The sequence below is a fragment of the Arachis ipaensis genome, chromosome B04 (genome assembly GCF_000816755.2).
Source record: "Arachis ipaensis cultivar K30076 chromosome B04, Araip1.1, whole genome shotgun sequence".
Classification (NCBI taxonomy): domain Eukaryota; kingdom Viridiplantae; phylum Streptophyta; class Magnoliopsida; order Fabales; family Fabaceae; genus Arachis; species Arachis ipaensis.
In genome coordinates this window covers 40191026-40202059 of record NC_029788.2, presented here as the reverse complement: position 1 = coordinate 40202059, position 11034 = coordinate 40191026, and positions in this window count along the sequence as shown.

Genomic DNA, 11034 nt, shown 5'->3' with positions numbered 1-11034 from the left:
GACGCGATCGCGTGGTCGACGCGATCGCGTGGTCGACGCGATCGCGTGGTCGACACGATCGCGTGGTCGACGCGATCGCGTGAGTGGCCATCATGGGGATATGACGCGGATGCGTGAGCCATGTGTCCGCGTGGTAAGGTGTGTGCGGTCAGCACCAGTCCAGCACCACTCTCGCACAACTTTCGGTCGTGCACCCTTCGTATGTCGATTTCCAGGTCACGCGGCCGCGTGAGTGACGCGGTCGTGTGGGAGCCATTTTTCCCACATGACGCGGACGCGTCAGCGACGCTGCCGCGTCGCGTGCGTGCTTCTCTTTTTTTTTATGCATAAAAAATGCAGAATGTAGTGTTAATATGAATGTGATGCAAAACTCCAGGTTCAATATAATAAAATAAAATAAAACTCGAAAACAAATAAAACTAACTAAAAATGAAAAAGGAACGATAATACCATGGTGGGTTGTCTCCCACCTAGCACTTTTAGTTAAAGTCCTTAAGTTGGACATTTGATGAGCTTCCTGTTATGGTGGCTTGTGTTTGAACTCATCTAGGAATCTCTACCAATGTTTGTAATTCCAATAGCTTCCGGGAGCCCAAACTAGGCACGTAAAGCCTTTGAGCAGCTTCAAACAGATTCTTAGACTCCCGGGGTGTTGGATGTCAGAACAGATTCCAGGATCCCAAATCTTACTTTTACACCCATTTTTGTCGGGATCTGTATTTTTCCAGCTAGGTGATAAGTAATTTGAATTCTCACTGCAGCTACCAAACAGCTTCCTAGACCCATTCAATTGAGCTCTACACCAACCGTTGCGTTTAAACTTAAAGCTTCCAACCATAATGAACCTTGCAGGACAATTCTTACCACTGGCCATCTTCCTCTTACTCTAAATGTTACAAAGAGCTCTAAGTTGACCATCTGTCTCCAGTAGCCCATATTCAAGTGGAATTAGAAAGCCAAGGGATATGAATTTTACACACTTGAATGTTGTGAAGGATGATGGCAACTTAGGGGGGTATTTTTAATGAAATTGCAAGCTCCACTCCCTTGTGCTCTTCTCTGATGATTACCACCTCTTTGCATGCTTCTTCAATTTCAACCTTTTCCTCTTGGTAGCTTTCTTCCAATTCAATCTCCTCTTCATTGCTTTCCAAGGGCATGGGAGGTCGTGCTTCTTCTTCTTGAATCTCCATCTCTTGATCAACTTCTTCCAAGTCTTCAACTGTGATATGCCTTGGAGGTTGTACACCCTCCTCAGCATCAATTTCAAACGTCTTGAAAGGGGGTTCTATGATTGGACTTTCCCATGGAGGTTCTGCATCTCCTAAGTCTTCAACCACTTCTTCTTTTTCAATAATTCCGGCTTCCTCTACTTGTTCCAGTACAAAGTCATGCTCCGTACTGTTCACTGGAGTTTCTAGTATCTCCTTCATGCTACGTTCTTCATTAGATTGTCCACATGAAGCCATGGGGGTTCCTTGAGTGTCCGAACGTCGGAAAGCTAATTGATTTATCGCTTGCTCCAATTGACGAATGGTTGCCTGAAATCGATCCACTGTTTCCTTGAAACGATCCTTTGACTCTTGAAGCGCTCGGCTTTCATAAATAGGATCATAGTGCTCTTGGATTGATGGATATGGAGATGGTGAATATTGAAGTGGTGGTTCTTGTGAGTAATTGGGTTGGAATTACGATGGTTCTATATATGGTTCATATGGCTCATAAGGTGGTTGGTATGGTGGTTGAGGGTTAGGGTCATATGGAAGTGAATGGCGGAAAGGGGCTTGTGAGTTTGGTGGTCCAAAGTTATGTTGAGGAAGGGGTTCATAGGCGTATGGTGGTGGTTGTTGATAATCAAAAGAGCGCTCACCATAGCCATTGCCTTGATATGCATCACAGAATGGTTGTTGATAGTCCATTGGAGGTGGTTGTTGCCATGAGGGTTGATCAAATCCTTGTGGCTCCTTCCATCTTTGATTGTTCCAACCTTGATGCCTGTTCTCATTGTAATTTCTTCTTCCTGCAACATAATTGTAACCGGACTCATAGCCAAAGGGGTGAGAGTTCATAGTAGCAAATAAGAATTAAAAACAAAAATAAAAATAAATTTAAATTAAAAGGTTATTTAAATTTTGAATTCGAAAATTAAATTTTGAAATTTTGAATTTTAAATTTTTGAATTTTGAATTTTTGAAATTTGAAATTTGAAAATTTTTGAAATTTGAATTTTGAAAATTTTTAAATTTGAATTTTGAAATTTGATTTTTGAAATAAGATAAGATAAAATAAAAATTTTAAAATAAAAACCAATAACCTCTTAACTTAAGAAAAAGCAAAAATAAAAACAAAAATAAAAATAAATAAACAAGCAAAAATAAAATATTTACAATAACCAATAATAAGGCACACGTTTGCGATTCCCCGGCAACGGCGCCATTTTGATGAGAGAACTTTTGCGTGGTCTAGAAATTTGCGGATAAATCCTCATTGCAAGTATAGTTTCTAAACCTTCAAAAGTCCTTTCATACAAACGTTTGGTTGTCACAAGTAACAAATCCCTAAATAAATTGATAACCGAAGTATTCAAACCTCGGGTCGTCTTCTCAAGGAATTGCAGGGAGGTGTTCTTATTATTGGTTATGAGTTGTAAATTGGGGTTTTGGATTAAGGTAAAAAGTTATTTGAATGACAAGTAAAATAAAATAATAATGACTATAAAATAAACTCTTGGCAAAGTACAAAAATTCGGAAGTCCTATCCTAGTTATCCTGATCAATTGTGATGAGAATTGGATTTTTCTCCCACTTTGTTAACCTCTAACAATGAAGGTAAGTTAAGTGGATGAATTAATTCTTATTCCTCAGGTCCCAGTCTTTCCTTGGAAAAGGCTAGAGTTAGTGAAACTTGAATTAATGAAATGAAGAAATCCAATTTTCAATCAACAATGAGTTTGATAACTCAAGAGTCTCCAATTATTTAACCAAAGCCAAAAGGGAAAATATCTAAATTAAATTAAAAACATTTATAAATGAAGCAAAGCAAAATTAAATCTGAAAATACCTCGAATTGTATTCACAAAAGAACTTAAATCTGACATGGACATTCATAAATTAAATTAGAAAAATAAATAAAAGAAACATTGAACCTGGGATTGAGAGTCACTCCTAAAACTAAGAGAAGTCCTAAATCCTAATCCTAAGAGAGAGGAGAGAACCTCTCTCTCTAAAAACTACATCTACTCCTAAAATTGTGAATATGAAAGCTTTCTTTTGAATGAGTGCATTCCCCCACTTTATAGCCTCTAATATGTGTTTTCTGGGCCGAGAACTGGGTCGAAAACAGCCCAGAAATCGCTGGAGAAGAATTCAAACACGCTGATTTCCGTCACTACGACGCGGCTGCATGGAGCACGCGATCGCGTCGCCTAGCGTCAGAGCAACTATGGCATATTATATATCAATCGAAGCCCCGGACGTTAGCTTTCCAACGCAACTGGAACCGCGTCGTTTGGACCTCTGTAGCTCAAGTTATGACCGTTTGAGTGCAGAGAGATCAGGCTGGACAGCTTTGCAGTTCCTTCAACTTCTTGTATTCCTTCCACTTTTGCATGCTTCCTTTCCATCCTCTGAGCCATTCCTACCCTGTAATCTCTGAAATCACTTAACACACATATCAAGGCATCTAATGGTAATAAGAGAGGATTAAACATAGGAAATTTAGGGCCAAAGAAGCATGTTTTCAATCAAAGCACATAATTAGGAAGGCAAATGTAAAAGCATGCAAATAGTATGAATAAGTGGGTAAAGAATTGATAAAATCTACTCAATTGAGCACAAGATAAACCATAAAATAGTGGTTTATCAATCTCCGATCTGAATTTTCTCTATTTCTCCTTCGGGCTGTGGACGGAGTTCATCTCGTCTCTGAACTCCACCAAGCTTAATTGTATGGAACTCTCTCCTCTGCCTCTGAGGTTTAGACTTTCGTTATAACAGTGGCGTGCCATCTTTTGATCTACTTGTATTGTAGCTATCCCTTCTGTAGTTAGGAATTTCATGCATAGATGTGGAGTTGAGACTATTGCACCGAGTTGATTTAGTGTTATCTGACCTATTAGGGCATTGTAGGTTGAACTTACGTCAACCACGATGTAGTCTATCTTGAGTGTTCTGGATTGGTTCCTTTTTCCGAAGGTTGTATGTAGTGACACGTATCCTAACGGTTGTACTGGGGTATCTCCCAGTCCGAACAGGCTGTTAGGGTATGCTCTAAGCTCCTTTTCTTCTAAGCCGAGCTTGTCGAAGGCAGTTTTGAATAAGATGTCGATGGAGCTCCCTTGGTCTATTAATGTGCGGTGGAGATTGGCGTTTGCCAGTATGATGGTGATGATCATGGGGTCGTCGTGTCCTGAGATGATACCGGATGCATCTACTTTGGTGAATGTGATTGCAGGGATGTTGGGAGCTTCCTCCTTTCCTTCGACATGATATACTTCTTTGAGATATCTTTTGCGGGATAATTTGGAGATTCCTCCTCCTGCAAATCCTCCGTGTATCATATGGACATGTCTTTCTGGCGTACGAGGTGATCGCTCGATTCGTCCGACATCTTCATCCCTTCTTCTCTTTCTTTGATCATCATCTCGGGTGGCCAGAAACCGATCTAGGTTTCCTTCTCTTACTAATTTTTCTATGATGTTCTTTAAGTCGAAGCATTCATTGGTAGAATGCCCTCGGACTCGGTGATATTCACAGTATTCATTCCGATTTCATCCTCCTCTTTTGCCTTTGAGTGGTCGAGCTGGGGGTATCTTTTCCGTATGGCAGACTTCTTTGTAGACATCCACCAGGGATATCCTAAGAGGGGTGTAATTATGATATTTTTTAATTTTTTCCCCTTGTCGATCTTCCTTCTTTTTGGATTCTTTATCTTTGTCTCGGTAGGAGAATCCAAATTTTAAGGTTTCTCCCAACCGAGAGATTTCTTCCATGTTGATATATTTTTCCGCTCGCTCCTGCACCTCATCTAGAGATGTGGGATATTTCTTCGATATAGATTGGCTAAAAGGTCCCTCTCGTAGGCCATTGATGAGAACCATGATGGCGGCCTCTGTTGGCAAGCATTGTATGTCTAGGCATGTTTTGTTGAATCTCTCCATGTAGTTGCGAAGACTTTCCCGATCTCCTTGCCTGATTCCTAGTAGATTGGGGGCGTGCTTGGCCTTGTCTTTTTGGATGGAGAATCTGGCCAAGAATTTTTTGGCTAGGTCGTTAAAGCTTGAGATGAACTTAGGAGGTAAGTTGTCGAACCATCTAATTGCTGTCTTCGTGAGGGTCGTTGGAAAAGCTTTGCAGCGAACAGCGTCCGAGGCGTCTGTGAGGTACATTTTGCTTCTGAAGTTGCTGAGGTGATGGTTGGGATCTGTAGTGCCATCATACAGAGTCATATCCGGGAGTTTGAAGTCCTTAGGAATTTTAGTTTTCATGATGTCCCTAGTGAATGGATCTTGATCTTTGCATGAATTGTCTTCAGGGGTGGTCCGGGTAGCCTTTGCTTTGAGATCGGCTTCGAGTTGTAGGATTTTATCTTTTAGGTCTCGACGTCGCCTTACCTCTCTTTGTAGATCCTTGCCAACTTCTCGTTGATGCTGGATTTCTTTTTCAAGTTGCTTTAAACGATTTTGAAGTGCTTCTATTACTCCTGGATTTGATGAGTTTTTGTCTCCATTAAATTCTGGAGTATCTTTTGGTGTAGCGTCTGCATTTTTGTGCGGCGTTCTGTCCTCTAGATCTGAATCGTGGTCGTTGTCATGGTCGTCCACCATGGGGATGGGATGACTTCCAGGTTCCCCGGCAACGGCGCCAATGTTCCGAGGGTTACCTGAAACTGTAGACCGATCTCGGACGAGATCTTCTGTACTGGTCAGAGGTGACGTGTCCGGCTGGCTAGTGGCGGCCGGAGCTGTTGTGTCCGACTTGTTGGACTGGCTGCACTTCTGATCCTTGGTCACCGGAGGGTGGGGGGTACCTGCAAGAGACTCCGATGCTTAAGTTAGCACGGGTATTAAGCAGGTTTATTGTAGAATTAGAGTATGAGTTATACCTGGGTGCTCCAGTGTATTTATAGTGGTTGTAGAGTGACCTTTCTAGATAAGATAAGTTAGTTATCTTATCTTATCTTTATCTTTGAGTTGAGGTCAGCTTATCTTCAAGGGAACTGACCTTATCTCTATAAGCTTAGACGGCCTGTGGATTTGGGTCGTGTTCCTCTATTTGGGCCCTTTATTGGGCTTTCCTACCGATTTGGCCGACCTCTTTGAGAAGAGGTTGGATAGCCTGACCTGAAGAGGTCGGTCGCTTTGTCACTGAACATCTCGGGTCGGATAGCTCGGCCCAGGGTGTGAACAGTTACCATACTGAGAACCTCCAGCTCTCATTCCATACTTTGTTGTTTTTCAGATGCAGGTCACAACCCACCTCAGTGAGTTGCTTGATGGTATCAGAGTGAAGGACCTTATTCTATTTTGTTGTCATTTTGGTTATTTTGACTAGTTCTCTCACTTCTGTATTTATATTTGCCTTAGAGGCTTACTTTGAGAGATATATTTTATATATTCTGTTGTAACCTTCAAAACTCTGTATGTCTACATATTGACAAGTCGTACATGGGGAGGAGCTAAGAATGACCGACCGACCGATAACCATGCCGAGTTCATGGCGGCGATGGCCAACTTAGCTAATACCATGGAAGCGAATGCTACTGCAACTTTGCAAGCTGTGCAGAGATTGGGTCAACCGGTGGGAAACGAAAACAAAAATGTGCTCCAATGACCTTGGCTTCGTTTCTGAAAGTTCACCCACTGATTTTCAGAGGTTCAAACTACCCCACTAAGGTGGATAATTGGCTCCAAGCTATACAGCGTGCGTTGCAAGCTCAGCATGTCCCGGCTAACCAATTTGTGGAGTTTATGGTGTATCAACTTCTAGGGGATGCTCAACACTGGTGGCAAGGAGAATGCCGCTTACTGTAGCTTCAGAATGCTGACATTCCCTTGAATGTTTTCCAGACGGCCTTCTACAAGAAATACTTTCCTGAATCGGTAAGAGAAGCTAAAGAGTTGGAGCTTATGCAGCTGAAGCAAGGCTCATTGTCAGTAGCAGAGTACACAAGCAAATTTGAAGAGCTCTGTAGGTTCTCAAGGGTATGTCAGGGAGCCCCTAAGACCTATGAGAGTTGGAAATATATTAAGTACCAAGGAGGTCTCAAGGATGACATTATGACTGCTATGGCTCCTTTGGAGATTCAAATCTTTTCCGAGCTTGTGAACAAGGCAAGGGTGATGGAAGACTGTGCTAAGAAGGTGGCTGAGGGGAGAGAAAATTGTGATTTTACTGACAACCGAGCTCGTGGCGATTGCCTTGGACCAAGGGAACAGAACTTCAAGAGAAATGGTGAAGGGAAGCGGTCAAGAGCTTACTCCCCTGATATGAAGTGTCCAGAGTGTGGGAACTACCATCCAAATAAGCCATGCCGGTTGGGTACGAAACTATGCTACAAGTGTGGTGCACCAAGACATTTGGTTAGATATTATCCACACCAAGAAACACGTGAGGCAGGTCAATCACAACAACAGGGTTGAGGTAATTATGAAGCCGGTAGCCAAACCTTAACTTATTTTCATAGTATAGAATATCACCGTTCGCGATATCAGGACTTAGAGATTCGTTAGAGGGACCAATGGAGAAAGAGGCTTTTGATGGATGTGGCTGAGTAATCCGGATTCTTAATGACGATAATCAGAGTGACACAGCAGAAGGCGAGAAAGAATATCGACACGGTAGGATGATGGTGGATGAGATGCTTTGGCGACTCGTTGGGTTGATAACGTTGATAGTAGAGCGCTTCGTGGAGAATATATAACGCGATTCGGATTTTGGGGGGGCAAAATTTCTTATTAGGAGGGGAGGATGTAAGAACCGAAGTTTTTATGTGAAACCACTTTAATAAAATAATAATTTAACTGCCCGGAACAGGTTCAAAAATATAAAAATGTTATTTTGAAAATAAAAAGGTGAAAGTTGATTTCAATGAATTTTTTCTAAGTTGGAAAACGTATCTTTTGCGAAAGATTTTGTAAAAATGTATACCGGTATTCAAGCCGGCAGTACTGACTCTAGTCTGTCTGGTACCGTGTTTTAATAAAATATAAGATTTCAAAAATTTAATTTATTGTTTTGAAAGGACAAAAATAATTAAGAATTGAAAATCGGGCGCTAATCTTAAAGGTTTTGGCCCAAAGTGGGCCAAACAGACCTAAAACGCTAACGGGTTAGACCGGGCTCAAGGTCTAACGTATATAAATCCATTAGTGAGCCAAATCAGCTCATTCTCACCCACAAAGAAGTGAGGCACGCTGGTTTGAGAAGAGAGGGAGATGAAGGATTGGCACTATTCCCCTCCATCTTCCTCAAGCCATATCTTGAGCTACGGAGCTCCAATTGACGAGCCGTTTCTGACCACGCGAAGTTCTTGTTGAGCTCTTTGATTCTCATCCAATTTCCTGCCCTAGATCTTGTGCGTTTTTGGTTCTTATTCTTGAGTATATTTTTGTGTTTTGTTTGTTTAGGGGTGATCCAACATTGGAATATTGTTGGGTTTTACCCCTAACCTCGTTGGGTAAGGTAAGGTTTTACTAAACTCTCATGTTTAGTTGTTTTGTATATCTTAGATTTTGATTTTGATATATATATATGATGTTAGTTTGAGCTTTGGTGGCTTGTTGGTGAGTTGAAAGCTTGTTGGATTCCAATTTTGGTGCGGTGTGCATTTTGGGAATCGGCCAAGATATGGTTTTGATCTCCTCTATATAATATGTAATATCTCTGGACACTTAGGCTAGTGGACCATAGGATAGAATTGAAATTGGATGTTGATGATTATGATGTATGATGACTTTGAGTTTATGTAGCATGATGATGGATTATTAATGTTATGTTAAGGTTAGTGGAATAATGATGCTGTGTTAAGGTTTGTATTGGGTGACTATTATGATAATGATGGGTGGTAAGTGATAGATCTATGTAGGAGAAATTATTGATGTGTAATGTTGTTGTGTAATGTTTGGGAGCTTAATGATTTGATTAATGAATTTGGTATAGAAATGATGAAAATGTGAGTTTTAGGTTGTGGAATGAATTGGAGGATACGTGAATCTGATCTAGGTACATTAGGATTATTTTGAATATGGAATAAGTAATTTTGGATTGAGAGTTGGTTAAAATTGAGGCTTAGAGATTTAAAAAATGAATTTTTGGTGAACTTTGACAGATCATATCTTGGGCTACAGTTTTTGAAATTGAATGATTTTTATATCAAATTAAAGATAATTTAAAGAGCTTTAAAATGGTATAGATTTTGTAGAAATCGAAATTTTGTAGAGAAAGATATGATCATCGGTAGTTGGTGCCAGAAATTTGAATTCTGTAATGTTGCAGAATTTGTAATTTCTGGTTTGTGTGTGCACGCACACTGCTGTGTGCGTGTTCTAAACAGTGGCTATGCTTTGACTTGTGCGTATGCACAGCCTTGAGTGCACATACACCCTGTGAATTTTTGAAACCGTGTGGATGCACACATGGGGAGATGCCCATTGTTTGGGGCACTAGCACACGCTGGTGCGCACGCCCACCTTACGAATTTTGCAAGTTGTGCGTACGCAAAGCCCCATGCACAGGCACATGCTGGAAGGTGCATTCTGTTGAGGGCGGTCACACGTATCTGTGCGTGTACGCAGAATGGAAATGTTCACTTTCTATGCGTACGCGCACCCCTATGCGTACGCACCCTCTATGCGTACGCACACGTCTTGAAAACCCTCTCGGGTGTGCGTATGCACAATCCTATGCGTACGCACACTGCCCTGTCTTTCAACGAAAACCTTATTTTTAACTGTTCTACCTTCCTGGAAAGCTTGTAAACTTTTGTAACGCTTGTTTAAGATCCCTATTGTTTTTAGGCTTTGAAATATAGAAAATAATATAAGTGAGGTTAACTAGATATTTTCTGGTAATAAGTTAGAAGACGGAGGTTTAGGTTGCTGGTGTACGTGGGGATGAACTAGATGGGTATCTGCCGGCGTACTATATTGATGATGAACTTGTGATATTAAGGATGGGTGATGAGTTTAAGACTTGGAAACGAATGATGATGGTTAATGGAATGAGTATGAGCGGAAGTGTGCTATGAGCAGTGGCCTCTGAGATTGAATATGTGATTACGATATGCATTGTTTTCCGTCATAGGGGCTGTGGCAGTCTCCCGCTTATGTTCAGATGTGAGGGTTGAAGCTTGACTTCTCACTCATATTTATGGCTCCAGAGGAAGGTGGTAGGGCACTCAACCCTCGGAATTATTCCTCCTGAGCATGCATTTTCTCTCTGGTTGCAAGGTGGTAGGGCATTATCCCTCGAAATCATGCGGCATCCAGAGGAAGATGGTAGGGCACTCTCCCTCAGAATGTTTCCCTCTGAAAGAAGAAGGTGGTAGGGCACTCATCCCTCAGAATTATTCCTCCTGACTATACGCAACAGAGAGACTAATCCGGGAGTTGCCGACCAGATTTTCTGTCGGGTTTGGCATGATAACCGACATGTGATATCACAGCTAATAGGATAGACATTCATCATATGCATCTTCTATATGCTTGCTTGCTTTGATTACTTGAGTTTGCCTAATTGTATAATATGCCTACTTGCTTCTTGAATTACTTGTTATATATGAATACTACCTGTGTTTTCTTTGCTTGCATTATCTGTGTTTGTCTGGTGCTGAGGAGGTTAGGTAGGCAGTGGCGATGGGATCGCACGGAGGGTAGGTTGGCGAAGGCTGTGGGATACAGCGGTGTGACTAGTTTTAGTTAGGGTTAAGTACTGAAATCGTCCCTAAGGTCTGGGGTGAAAATCAAATTCGTCCCCGACCTTTTTTTGTTATTAAAATCATCCCCAACGTTATAAAACGTTATAAAATCGTCTTTTT